Genomic DNA, 11,628 nt, shown 5'->3' on the forward strand with positions numbered 1-11,628 from the left:
CCGTAAATATAAGCACCGCGGCTACGGGCGCGCATTAAAGTGGTTACTTCTGCGAAAACTCTTTCCCTCTCCATTTGTTTTCACAATGCAGCTGGAGCAAGGCGAGTGGAAACACAGGGTTGTCGGACACGGTCGAACTAAGCCACGTTTTCACATATTGAATCTCGTTAAATGAACACTCAATTGGGACAATATGTTGTCGCGGAAAAAAATGACTGCCGTTTGCACAGAACGACCGATGTGGACATGTATCCCCATGTTCTTTCACGGCCGAAGCCAAAGTCCTGCTTCACAATCGAAGTTGTCGAAATGGTAATACTGTTGTTTCCCTCACCGCACTTAGGTGATGCAACGAAATTCAAGCAAATGCGGGGGTGTCTCCAAAGCTTTTTCTCGTACTAATAACGGAGAGTCCAAGAAAGGGAAGAAGATGCGACGAGTATTATTCAGGAGTTTGACTGTTTGGCCGGCCTGTATGCGGTGTGCGATAATTCGAGTTCTGTTCCAAGCTGTCCTGCTGTTTCCTCTGTCCCTGAATGTAGGTCCTTCACTTCGACTCTGTGCACGCTAATTGTTTATGTCAAAAGACGCCGTGTGCTGCTTTACGGCTATGCGGTCCATTTAATGTGTCTATATTTTAACCCGCCGCTGTGGCTCAGTGCCTAAGGCGTTGCGTTGCTGAGCATGCGGTCGCGGGTTCAATACCCGGCCGCGGCGGCCGCTTTTCTTATGGAGGGGAAAAATCAAAAACTCCCGTGTGTACGAGATTTCGGCGCACGATAAAGAAGATCCCCAGGTGGTCAAAGTTAATCCGGAGTCCTCCACTGCGGCACGCCTCATCGCCTGCGTTGCGTCGGTGCGTTAAACCCTACAACCAATCAATCAATCTCTATATTTTAATGTACGCAGAACAGGATTGGCTGAGGTGGAGCATTCTGCATTTTTCAACTGATGCATTCCTCATATGTAAAATATCTAGCTGTAGCTTGACGTACATTGCCAGAATCATTTAAAATCGTTCTCTCTCTCTCTCGAATATGCTTCAAAAAGACGCTGAGTTGTTTATCCGATAAGCATGTATATTGCAGGCTATACTCGGTTACAACTCAAGAACGGCACCACCTCATGTAGTGTGTCACTCCGCCAAAACGCCGGACCCGTGACGTCAGTGCGCGCGCGTTTTGAAAGGGGTTTGCTATGAATGCGTGATATCGTCTGCCTTGTCTCACGCAGTTTGTTTGTCGTCACTGGAGTCGTGTATAAGCATATTAAGTCCAAAAAATTGCGGGAACGGCTCACGCCATGTTCAAAATATTCCCAGTAATGCCCTACTTGCGCCGTGCGGAGAAACATCCGGCTACGGTGATAAGGCACCGCGGCAACTTCTGGTGCCGTTCTTAAAGGGACCCTGCAACACTCTTTGAGCAGTGCAAGTAAACCTGCGCGATGTTTAGATTACACTGCCAGGAATACCTGAGCCAAATATTACACGTGCACGTGAAGCGGTGAGCGCGAAAATCGATGTGAAAGACGCGGAAAAACCAACCGCTCTCTCTTCAGTTGTCCTCATTATGCATGGCCTAAGGGACGTCACATAGGCCATGGCGGCCCGATCGGCTGTCACTGGTCAACTTCGCGGCTAGATTCTCCCATTTCCGTCGTTGTCATCGCTGTGTACGAACCTCTTCTATGCCTGAACCTGTAGGCACCGTTTTGCCGTTTCTTTTGTGTTTTGAGTGCGCGCGGAGTTTGAGTGATGAGCTCAATACTTCCCTTTCAACGGGACCACTCGACTACAAACGTTTATTGCTTCAAAAACGCCCTACCAGCCCGAGCGCGCACTTGCGAGCAGGCACCCATGCCTGCTTTTTTGTGGCACCAGACCGGAAATAGGCCCCTCCGCGTTACGGAGAAAATGAGAAAACTACCCGGCATATGATATATCGAAGGCCGCCGAAGAGAACGCCGCGAGCCGCCCCCCCTCTCCGGGAGAGAGCGCGCAGCTTTCGTCGCGTTGTCTGCGGTCGAGTTGAGAGGGAACGATTATGCGCGATTTCTCATCACGCGTAGTTTCGTTAATTGTGAACGGATTTTCACAATTCTTGCGCGAGGAGATTTCTGGGACAATAGACTTTATCCCAAAACACATTACTAGTAGTCGATGGCAAGTGTTGCAGGGTCCCTTTAAGTTGTCACCGAGTATAGCGGGTCAACTTCATCGGCCTTGTTAAAGCCCAGGGGTTACGCAGAACAACGACAAAAGTACTCAAACTACTGAAATAATAACGAGAAAGAGAACAAGAAGTCGGTAATAAGTCAGATTTGGTTAGTCTTTTGCCTAAAAATTGGGTGTACCAAAAAAATTCCCCCGCATTTCCCCGAGGGGGAGAATGTGAAAATGCGAATGCACGGTTGTCGGCCCGCTTGCGGCGCTTGCGCTCGGCCCCCGCAGCCCACCGCCTCGCCGCCTTCTCTTCCATCTCTTCCATCGGGTTTGTAGTATCACGTGTACACCACGCAGTTATCAAGCCGCTATAACGCCGCTGAGTCGCCAACGCACGCCGCTGACGACGTAGTTTGAATGCGTTAAAGATATAAGGCGCGTCACTAACACTGATATCAGCGTCGCGTCCGTGGCTTGGTCGGTAGAGCGTCGCGCTGCGGCCGCAAAGTCCTCGGATCGAAACCTGGCGCCGGATGCTGTTTCTTTTTTAAATATAGAGGAGCACTGCGGACGCCGCCGCCGCCGCCGCCGCCGCCGGCGGTGGATGGTTTGGGGTCGCTTATAAGGTGCATTCGCACTTAAAAATTACACCATCTTCCCACGTGGGAACCCTGAGGGGATGCAAAGCCGTGGAGTAGTAGCGTGTTAATTGGTTGTTACAGTAAAGACATGTGTAGTAGCGTATTAAATGTCTTCTTTATTTTTCGAGTAGTGGGGAACGTTTTGCGGCTTCTCGTTGTCGAAGCGAGGAATCCGCTGTTCGACGCTGGCGTTTCGAAGCGTTATCACGTTGCCGAGCGCCGTCTGGATCAGCTACTCGTCGCTGGCGTTTCAAAGCGGCTTCTCGTTCTCGAAGCGAGAAATTCGCTGCTCGACGGTGCCGTTTACGTTCGGCGTCGCGAACTCTCCTCTGTGCAGCCTTGTCTTCGGAGAGAGAGAGAGAGAGAGAGAGAGAGAGAGCTCTTCATTAGAAGAAAGCAGAGAGGTCTGCATGCATGTATTCGCCTACATGCTATTCTGCGGGGATGGGGTGGAGGAAGTAAAGGCCCTAAAGGAAGTAGGGCTAAAGAGAGGGGAAAAAAGAAGAGGTAAAAAAGAAGGCAAGATAGAGTGTTCCGTGGGTCACGTAAAAGTCCAGGTGTTCTCACAGGATGACGATCTGGAGTTCTGGTGCTCGCAGTTCTGACAGTGTGCTGCTGGTGCTAGTTGATTGTGTGCCAGCCAGTTCGCTGACGGAATCGTTGGCGTCCATTTGCTTGCAGTCATCGGACGGCGCAGTACCGAAGAAGCAACTGAGCGGAGCGTGGACGGAGTTTATTTGCAGAGAAGAGGGAGGAGAAAGGAGGAGCATCGCGCATGCGCGTGATTGGACAGCTGGTGGGGAGAGGGGAGAGGAGGAGCAGGGCGCGTAGCGCACAGGTGGTGTGGAGTGGAGGAGCAGCGCACGCCAGCGCACAGGTGGTGTGGAGAGGAGGAGGGAAGAGAGAGCAGCGTTATTACAGCTGTTGTGGAGAGGGGGAGAGGTGCGGACACCGGATGACTGAGGGTCGACTAAGAGATGCTTTGCATCTAAAAGCTTTGTTCGCTAAAGACTGGTGTCCAATGTACTAACCTGCGAGGGATGATTCGTGGGCGAAGCGATGTGGAGATGGCCATCCGATGTTTGAGGCTGCTCAGGTACGGCAATGGTGGCATAAATATCTGCGGATTCGAGGTCGTCGACCAGCTCGGACAGTTTTCTCTTTATCAAACGAGGCCTGCCACAAAAATCGACCTCTGGTGTTCCTTCAAAAGAGCCTCCGAAGTCAATTTCGCAAAAGCTCACTAGCTTCTAGCCGATCTAAAACAGCTCCGGCAAGCTTCAAACTTTTCTGCGCGATGTTCACGAACGCAAGCCCTCCTCGCCCACAGCTGCAGAGACTCAAGATATCGCAGAAGCCATTATACTTTCCCATCATCCGACCGACCACATTACACTACCCACCGACAGCCAGGGAGCCCCACGAAGCTTCGCCACGAATTGCATTCCATCCCGTGTCCAGACTAACGTGACAACATACATGCAATCTCATCCCCACTTACACGTTTTCCTCGAATGTATCCCTGTCCACCAAGGCATAGAGGGTGATGAACGAGCTCATGCTCTGGCCCGCAATACCCATTCCCCGGGCAGCCCTCAGCCGTAGACTGAAGAATACAATCCAAACAAGGATAGATGAATGCATCACAAAAGGTGCCGCGGACATCTCGAACCCTCCACACAGCATGAGTGCTACTTCCCTCCCCATGTAAATGCATGTGACGAAAACACGCTACATAATGATGTAGGCGCAGACATTGTCACAGCTGTGTGATCTCTTTCTACCCTACATACAGAAGCAACCAGGCCGTCCTCACTATCAGGTATGGATGATTCGGACAATGAACTGACATTTTGGCACTGTGTTCGGGCCACCTCGTCCCACACACTTCTTTTGACCAACCCTTCCCCTCATATTGCCTACTCGTGGTCTAGCTGCGCCGCTCCCCCCGAAAACCTACGGGCCTCCCTGTGGTCCCTGTCGGCTGCCCAAATTGAAACTCTGTGCTCCTCCGCCAAGCCCGCCACCGTCAGAGGACCATGGAACACCCCCCTTTCTCCGAGGACTCAACTCTGCGGTTCGAGCTTGAACTGCCGGGTAAAGTTTGCTTTCTTTCTCTGTCTTAACGCCACTGCTAACAACAACATAAAAAAAAACTCGCTCGAGTGTTAAAACTCATCAGGCTCAAAGCAATGGAGTCTATTTTGCCACAATGCACACCCTTCCTGCCACAGCTCAACGGAAAATTATTTGTTTGCCGTCATTTATTTCTTTCCCATTGTCGAATAGTTCACGCGCGAAGCACTCGCAAACGAGTTTTGAGCGCAGCTCAGAAGGTACAATTTCGCTCTCAATGCCCCGTTTCTGGTGGGTACGCACCGCTCAAACGCTGCCTGTGGGAATTCCCCCGAGGTCCCCCTCCTCGCCAATCACCAGCAGCGAGCAGAGGACAGCTCAGGCCTGGCAATCCAACAACTGTTGCTTGAATTTGGTGCTCAAGTCACCCCCAGCCTGGTGGCCGCTCCGTCTCTTTAGCCCGTCTGTTCACAATAAAGTATTCTATTAAATGTTCTTGGGAGAGGTGAATATGATTAATGAGAAGGAAGGGGTGTTTTAACTTAAGCAGTGGGGTAAAACCAAAGAAGCTGGCTACGCAGGCAAGAGTTCTAAAACACTTTCCCTGAACAGTGTACTGTTGCAGTTGACTGCTATGAATGTTTAATGGTCATATAAATGCTGATAATAGCGTGAAGTGCTGGAACAGAATTTATTCCCTGAAATGTAAAGTTTAGGCGGAGCAAAAGGCGAAAGAGGACACCAAGAAGAGAACACAGGAAACACAAAGTAAAAACGAGGCACAAAAGTAGAACAAGAAAGAGGAAAAAAGTAACCAAAGGAAACGCATGGGTTAAAAAAATGGTACGTGGAGTCGTTCAGACATTGACGTCTGCTTCGGGCACATCATTAAACTCTCCTTCCTCGTCGGCAGACGCCTTCTGGTACTGCTGGTACTCGGAGACCACGTCGTTCATGTTGGACTCAGACTCGGTGAACTCCATCCCGTCCATGCCCCCCCCGGTGTACCAGTGAAGGAAGGCCTTGCGCCGGAACATGGCTGCACAGAGAACACGGAAAAGGGATGAGACGGGTCACAAGACAATCAAGGACTGAGTGCACACTTAAGTGACGTCTCTTGTGGGAAACAGAACCAGAGTGGCTACACCAATGCTGCAATTGAATCCACACGTGATAAAAATTATTCCTGCCCCATTCATTACGTCGGGCCTCCGAACACCCTGTAGCTTTCGCTTGTAAAACACGGCAATTGAGAGTAGCCTTGGTGGCAAGAGGAGTTCTGAAGCACGAATGGAGAATTAAATACGCGTGGACAGTAGTGGCATTTATGAAACCCCTAGCAGAAAATTTAGCTTTTACGTTACCTTTAAGAATGCTCGCCTGTACACGCTTGGTACAAACCAGTTCTGCTAAACAGTTTACACAAACGATGGGTAAAATTTTCAAAATGGGAAATATGTGCAGTAGTCTAAACTTCATACACCAGACAGCCAGGCCATGTTAGGAGGCCATCGAAAGGAATCCAGGATGCACCATTCAACTGCTCCCAAATGCCCTTGAAGAGTTTTTGAATTGCCATGCTGTTGCCGAAGAAGGTGGCAGACATCTTCAGGCCCCGGGGTGAAATGTCGCAGACAGCTGTCTTGACGTTGTTGGGGATCCACTCCACGAAGTACGAGGTGTTTCTGTTCTGGACATTGAGCATTTATTTGTACAATTCCCGCATGGACATACGACCACGGATGATGGCCGCCACGGTAAGGTACCGGCCGTGTCGAGGGTCGCACGCCGCCATGATGTTCTTGGCATCGAACATGTGCTTGGTGAGCTCAGGAACAGACAGCGCCCGGTACTGATGCGCGACCGTGGCAGTCAGCGGAGAAAACTTGGCATGAAGAAGTGGAGCCGCGGGAAGGGGACCATGTTTACGGCCAGCTTGCGCAGGTCAGCGTTGAGTTGTCGGGGGAACCTGCGTGCGTTATAAAGGGAAGCAAAGAAAGCGCGAGATACAAAGATTGATATTGTCACGAAGCCAAGACGACGCAGTTGTCTTCAAGGTAAACAAGTTTGTTGGAGCGAACTTGTGCTCCCCTAACAACTCAAAGAATAAACAGGCGGCGAAGGAGCAGTCAACAATGTTACGTGCGCAGGCGAGCAGCGGCGAGTCGAATGCTGCGGCGTCTGCTCTGCGGGAATTTATCCGTGGGCGCGAGTGTTTCTCGAACCGTCCTTTTTATCTAGAACACTGTAGATCAAAGAAGATTATTCTAGGCTGTTGACGTTGGTTCAAAACGTGCCCCCGTGCGTCATAAAAATAAAGAATGGAACACGGGATTCACCTGGCGCACGGATAACACAGATAACACAGCCCGGCGCCGCCGGTAGGCAAAAACAAAACATAAACCAATCCGATGCATCGTTCGCGGCAATATAAAAAATGGCTCCAATCCACGCTGTGAAGGGGGTTAGAAAGCGAAGCTGTAAACGACACTCACAATTGCCCATGCGACGTCACTTCAAAACGCGTGGATTTCTACGATGTGTGAAACCAGAGATTTAGCTAGCCTTTGCCTGGAATTCGTGGGGGCAGCGTCCTGAACGCAGTAGCGGCCGGGCGTCGGTAGAAAGTAAACCGAGAGGAGCGTCTTTCGGCCATCTTTCGGAGAGGAGTAGCGGCCGGAACCTCGCCATCCTGATGTGCTAGCTAGGGGCTACACCACCGGGCGACACAAGCGCAGACACCGAAATTCGGTATGTGAGCTTAGGGATTCCCATGTATATCAATTTAAATTATTGTGGTAGGTTTGAGAATTGCGAGAAAGCCTAGAGAACTTTTATAATCGCTATTTATCAGAACCGTTTGCTCGTTTTTCCTTTTGTAATAAGTGTTAAAACACAATCAAATTCGTATTCAGTAATTTAAAAAACTGGGGCACCATTGGTGGCAAGAAGTGAGCAAAAGGTAGCGTTTCTCTAGCGGCTAGATATCTGTATGTGGTTTCCACATTTTGTTTTTCAGCCAAGCAAATCAATCTTTTACGCACCTTTGCCTTACGACCACCTAATTACGTCGGGTCCGGGTTACCCAGGAGGTGCTGTCGAACAGGGTCATCAAGCCGTGCGAAGGAAGCGCGCAATGGACGCGAAGCTGCGCCAAATGAGGCCCAAAACAACCGCCACTAAAGCAGACAACAAAGCCGTCCCGCCGACGCGCGTGCCTGTGTGTTGAGGAACGTGCGCGCGGGGAACCTTAGCCTCATATGGGGGAACGCTGGCTAACCATTCGCCGCGGAATGTACACTGTGCTCCTTGAGTGAAAAGCGCGCTCCTCCTAAGCAATCGCGTGGGAAGTTGCGTGTCACCACGCCACGAAGAAACCGTTGGCTGGTAAAGGTAGAAAGCTTTCCTTTAAAAGGAAGGAGCTAAGCGAAGCATCTACGGGGGACCGGAGGCACGTAGTGACACCCGAAATGGTGGCTTAGACGAGATGGTTCAGGTCACGTTAAGTGGGTGTGGTCAGCTTCAGCGTGCGGAAGCAGATCTCGTAGAGGGCCTCATTGTCTATGCAGGTCTCATCGGTGTTCTCGACCAGCTGGTGCACGGACAGGGTGGCGTTGTAAGGCTCTACGACAGTGTCAGAGACCTTGGGAGAGGGACGACGCTGAAACTGTTCATGATGCGGTCCGGGTACTCTTCCCGAATCTTCGAGATGAGCAGGGTGCCCATCCCCGAGCCGGTGCCTCTTCCGAGGGAGTGGGTGAGCTGGAAGCCCTGCAGGCAGTCGCACGCCTCGGCCTCTCTCCGCACGCGGTCGAGGACAGAATCAATCAGCTCTGCCCCCTGTGTGTGTGGCCCTTGGTCCAGTTGTTGCCGGTACCGCTGTGACCTGCAAAGCAGAAACATACTACAATAAGTAGGCTTTTCAAATGGGGGGCAAAAATACTAACCCTGGTATTCTGAGTTCTTCCTCCACTCGAGCCTCCACTGGAGGAGATCCTTGAAATCGATTTCCCCATGTATAAGAATTGCGGAATCCTCCCTTCAGCCGAGTGGAGGGAGCAAATGGAGTGGAGGAGGGACTCAGAATACGGCCCTAAGTGTGTGCGGCTAGCATAGATCTAAGGAAAGGACAGCTTTTGGGAAGCATGTAAAAGCCGAACGAATAGTGACTGCGTGCGTGGAAAAGAAGTGTGCGCGAAATAAGCAGCTGAGTGGGATATCTGAAACGGGACAACTAGGACGGTCGAGGGAAGATTTGAAGTACAGGCGAGTCATCATTGGCTTTATTGAGACCATGTTCTTCTTAAGATGGCACCAAACTGAAAATATTTTCCAATTCTACTGTTTAATTGCGTGACCGTTTCTGTGCTTCCAATCTACGCGCACATTTTATAGCATTATGAGGTGGGTGCATTGCCCCTAAAGAGCTACCCTGTCTCTTTGTTGAATCCCCACGTTGGTATATTCCCTGGCTGACGGAACAACAAGAAAACAACATGTGAGAGTGCTGGTCGTGAACGGCCCACGCCCACTCAGGGGGATTGGCCAGGAAGAGGGCGCCCCATGGAAACACTAGAGAGGGAGGAAAATGAGTTGAAAGTCCTACAAAACATTTACACCGAATCAAAATAGTGTGCGGCATGAGAAGATAAAGAAAACAACATTTCCGAACATAAAGGAAAAGTAGAAGGAAATAGCGAAACAAGACGTGAAAAGTAGCAAGGACAAACAACGGAAAATGAAGGCGGGTAAGCGGAGGAGGCGGCATGAATATTTATTCCAATTCCAATTCCAATTCCATGTTCCCCCCCTTCCCCGTCAGAAAAAAAAAGAAAAAAAAAATGTGGGGAACAAGACCTGCTCCAGCTAGGCTATGGTAGGTTTAAAGCCAATATAAAATAAACAAATAGGGCGAAAAGCCAAACAAACATTTTTAAGAAAAAACAATTTGATGATTAAAAAAAAATACCCCGACGTACGTAACAGCAGGACAACCAAGCAAAGTTTAAAAGACTAACTAAGCGCGAAGGAACATCAAACAAAGCATAGGGAAGAACGTTCTCAAGCCAGTTCGGCACAACAGATCGCACAACGTAGCAGTTCCACTCTCAAGTGTGTACAGCACCCTCAAAGAAAGCCCGAGTCAGAGCTGAGGCGGCATTATCAACTCTCACAGGCACCAGGTCACACGCTGTAGCACAAGGACCTTGGGCACACAATATCGCGGAGGTGCAGTCCATGGGTGGCACGTATACGGAAAATGAAGGCGGGTAAGCGGAGGAGGCGGAATGAATATTTATTCCAGCAAGAGGGTGTAGTGGCGCCACTATCATCATCATGTACACCCTTTCACAATCGTCGGTGGTGCTGGCACGGCAGCGTCAGCTTGGCCATGGGCGAGAAAGAACACGACTGCGTACCTGGGCGGCCGCTCGTCTTCAGGGCTCGCAGTTTTGGCCGGGCTACGCAACATTAATAAATGTCGCAAGCCGCATCCGTTCCACATCTGATTCCTACAAGGCTATTGGGTGGTGTGGGTACGTGCCAAACCCTTTTAAGGCATCATCATCATCAGTATTGGAATGGGGATGTGGTAAGCGTTCTGTGTCCTGGAGGCTGCGAGCCCACGCCGAATCCAGGGGTCGTTGTACCAGGGCTTGTTGAAGCTCCAGCGGGGAGCTGGCCAGCACAGACTGGCACGTTTCGAGTGATATGCGATGTTAATGGGGTTCCGGTTATGTCCGAACTATCACGGCTCATTCTAGCACCGAGAAGATGAGGCAACTAAAAAAAAATGGCGCAGCTTGCACTACGGGTGCAAGGCTGGAGAAACAGCAGCGCTGGCGGCACCTCTCGCTTCTTCGGGGAACCGGCTGTTGCACCACACATGGATTTCAAAACTTTCCGTCGAAGGTTCTCCACGGCTGGCATGCCCAACTCGTTTCTTCCTATACTTTAACACTTCACCCAAAGGGGACCGCGTTACCACGCGCTAGAACCCGCAGCAACCGCCTGAGCGAAATCGGCGTATGTGCTCCCAACATCAGGCGTGAACGCACGTGAACTGGTGCGTGGAACAGCACGCGAGAGATCACGCCACTAATGCCGGGCAGAGCGTTCTGAGAAAGAACGAGAGACAACCTGATTGTTTTTCTACGAGAGAGAGAGAGAGAACAACATTTATTGAAAGCCTGCAATTAGGAGCGAGCCCAGTAGGGGCGAGCCTCTAAGACGCGGCCACGACGTCGTGCCGGCGTGCTCTTTCTGCCGCTGCCAGACCGCATGCCCCGAGTTCCGAGAGGCGTCCCGTACCCGTGGGTGCGATCCTAGGCAGCTGGCGTTCGAGAGCCGCCTGCACTTGCTGGACGGCCAGGTGTTGGGTGCTGTAGTCCGACGAGGTCATCGCGTTCGTAATGTTTGGGGGAAGCTGCGAAAGCTAGAAGGGGTGGGAGTGCCCCGTCCTTTGCAGTCGTCGGCCAGGCGTCCTTGACCTCTGGCGGCTTCTTCAGCTTTTTGGATCAGTAGTTGCTGTAGTAGGTCTCCGGAATTGAGCAGCGCCATCTGCCATTGCTCCTTATTAAAGGTGTTTATTATTTGTTTGTCTTTTTGCTTTTGTGTGCATGCCCATAGTTTGTGTATGGCTTGTACTACCGTGGGGAACTCAGCGATCTGTGCAAAATATGCTGCCAAAGGGCAGATCTCAAACGCATAATACCAGTGTTCTCGAAGGTAAAGCTCGTACACGCC

The 11,628-nt window shown here is 50.9% G+C and overlaps 1 pseudogene; it reads right to left on the reverse strand.

The window, feature by feature from the left end:
- Window positions 1-5,738: 5,738 nt before the first annotated feature.
- LOC144141889 (tubulin beta chain-like) lies at window positions 5,739-11,284 on the reverse strand (annotated as a pseudogene).
- Between the last annotated feature and the right edge of the window lie 344 nt (window positions 11,285-11,628).

Source organism: Haemaphysalis longicornis, unplaced genomic scaffold (assembly GCF_048455015.1).
Source record: "Haemaphysalis longicornis isolate Haplotype H1 unplaced genomic scaffold, Haemaphysalis longicornis Haplotype H1 scaffold_6, whole genome shotgun sequence".
Lineage (NCBI taxonomy): Eukaryota > Metazoa > Arthropoda > Arachnida > Ixodida > Ixodidae > Haemaphysalis > Haemaphysalis longicornis.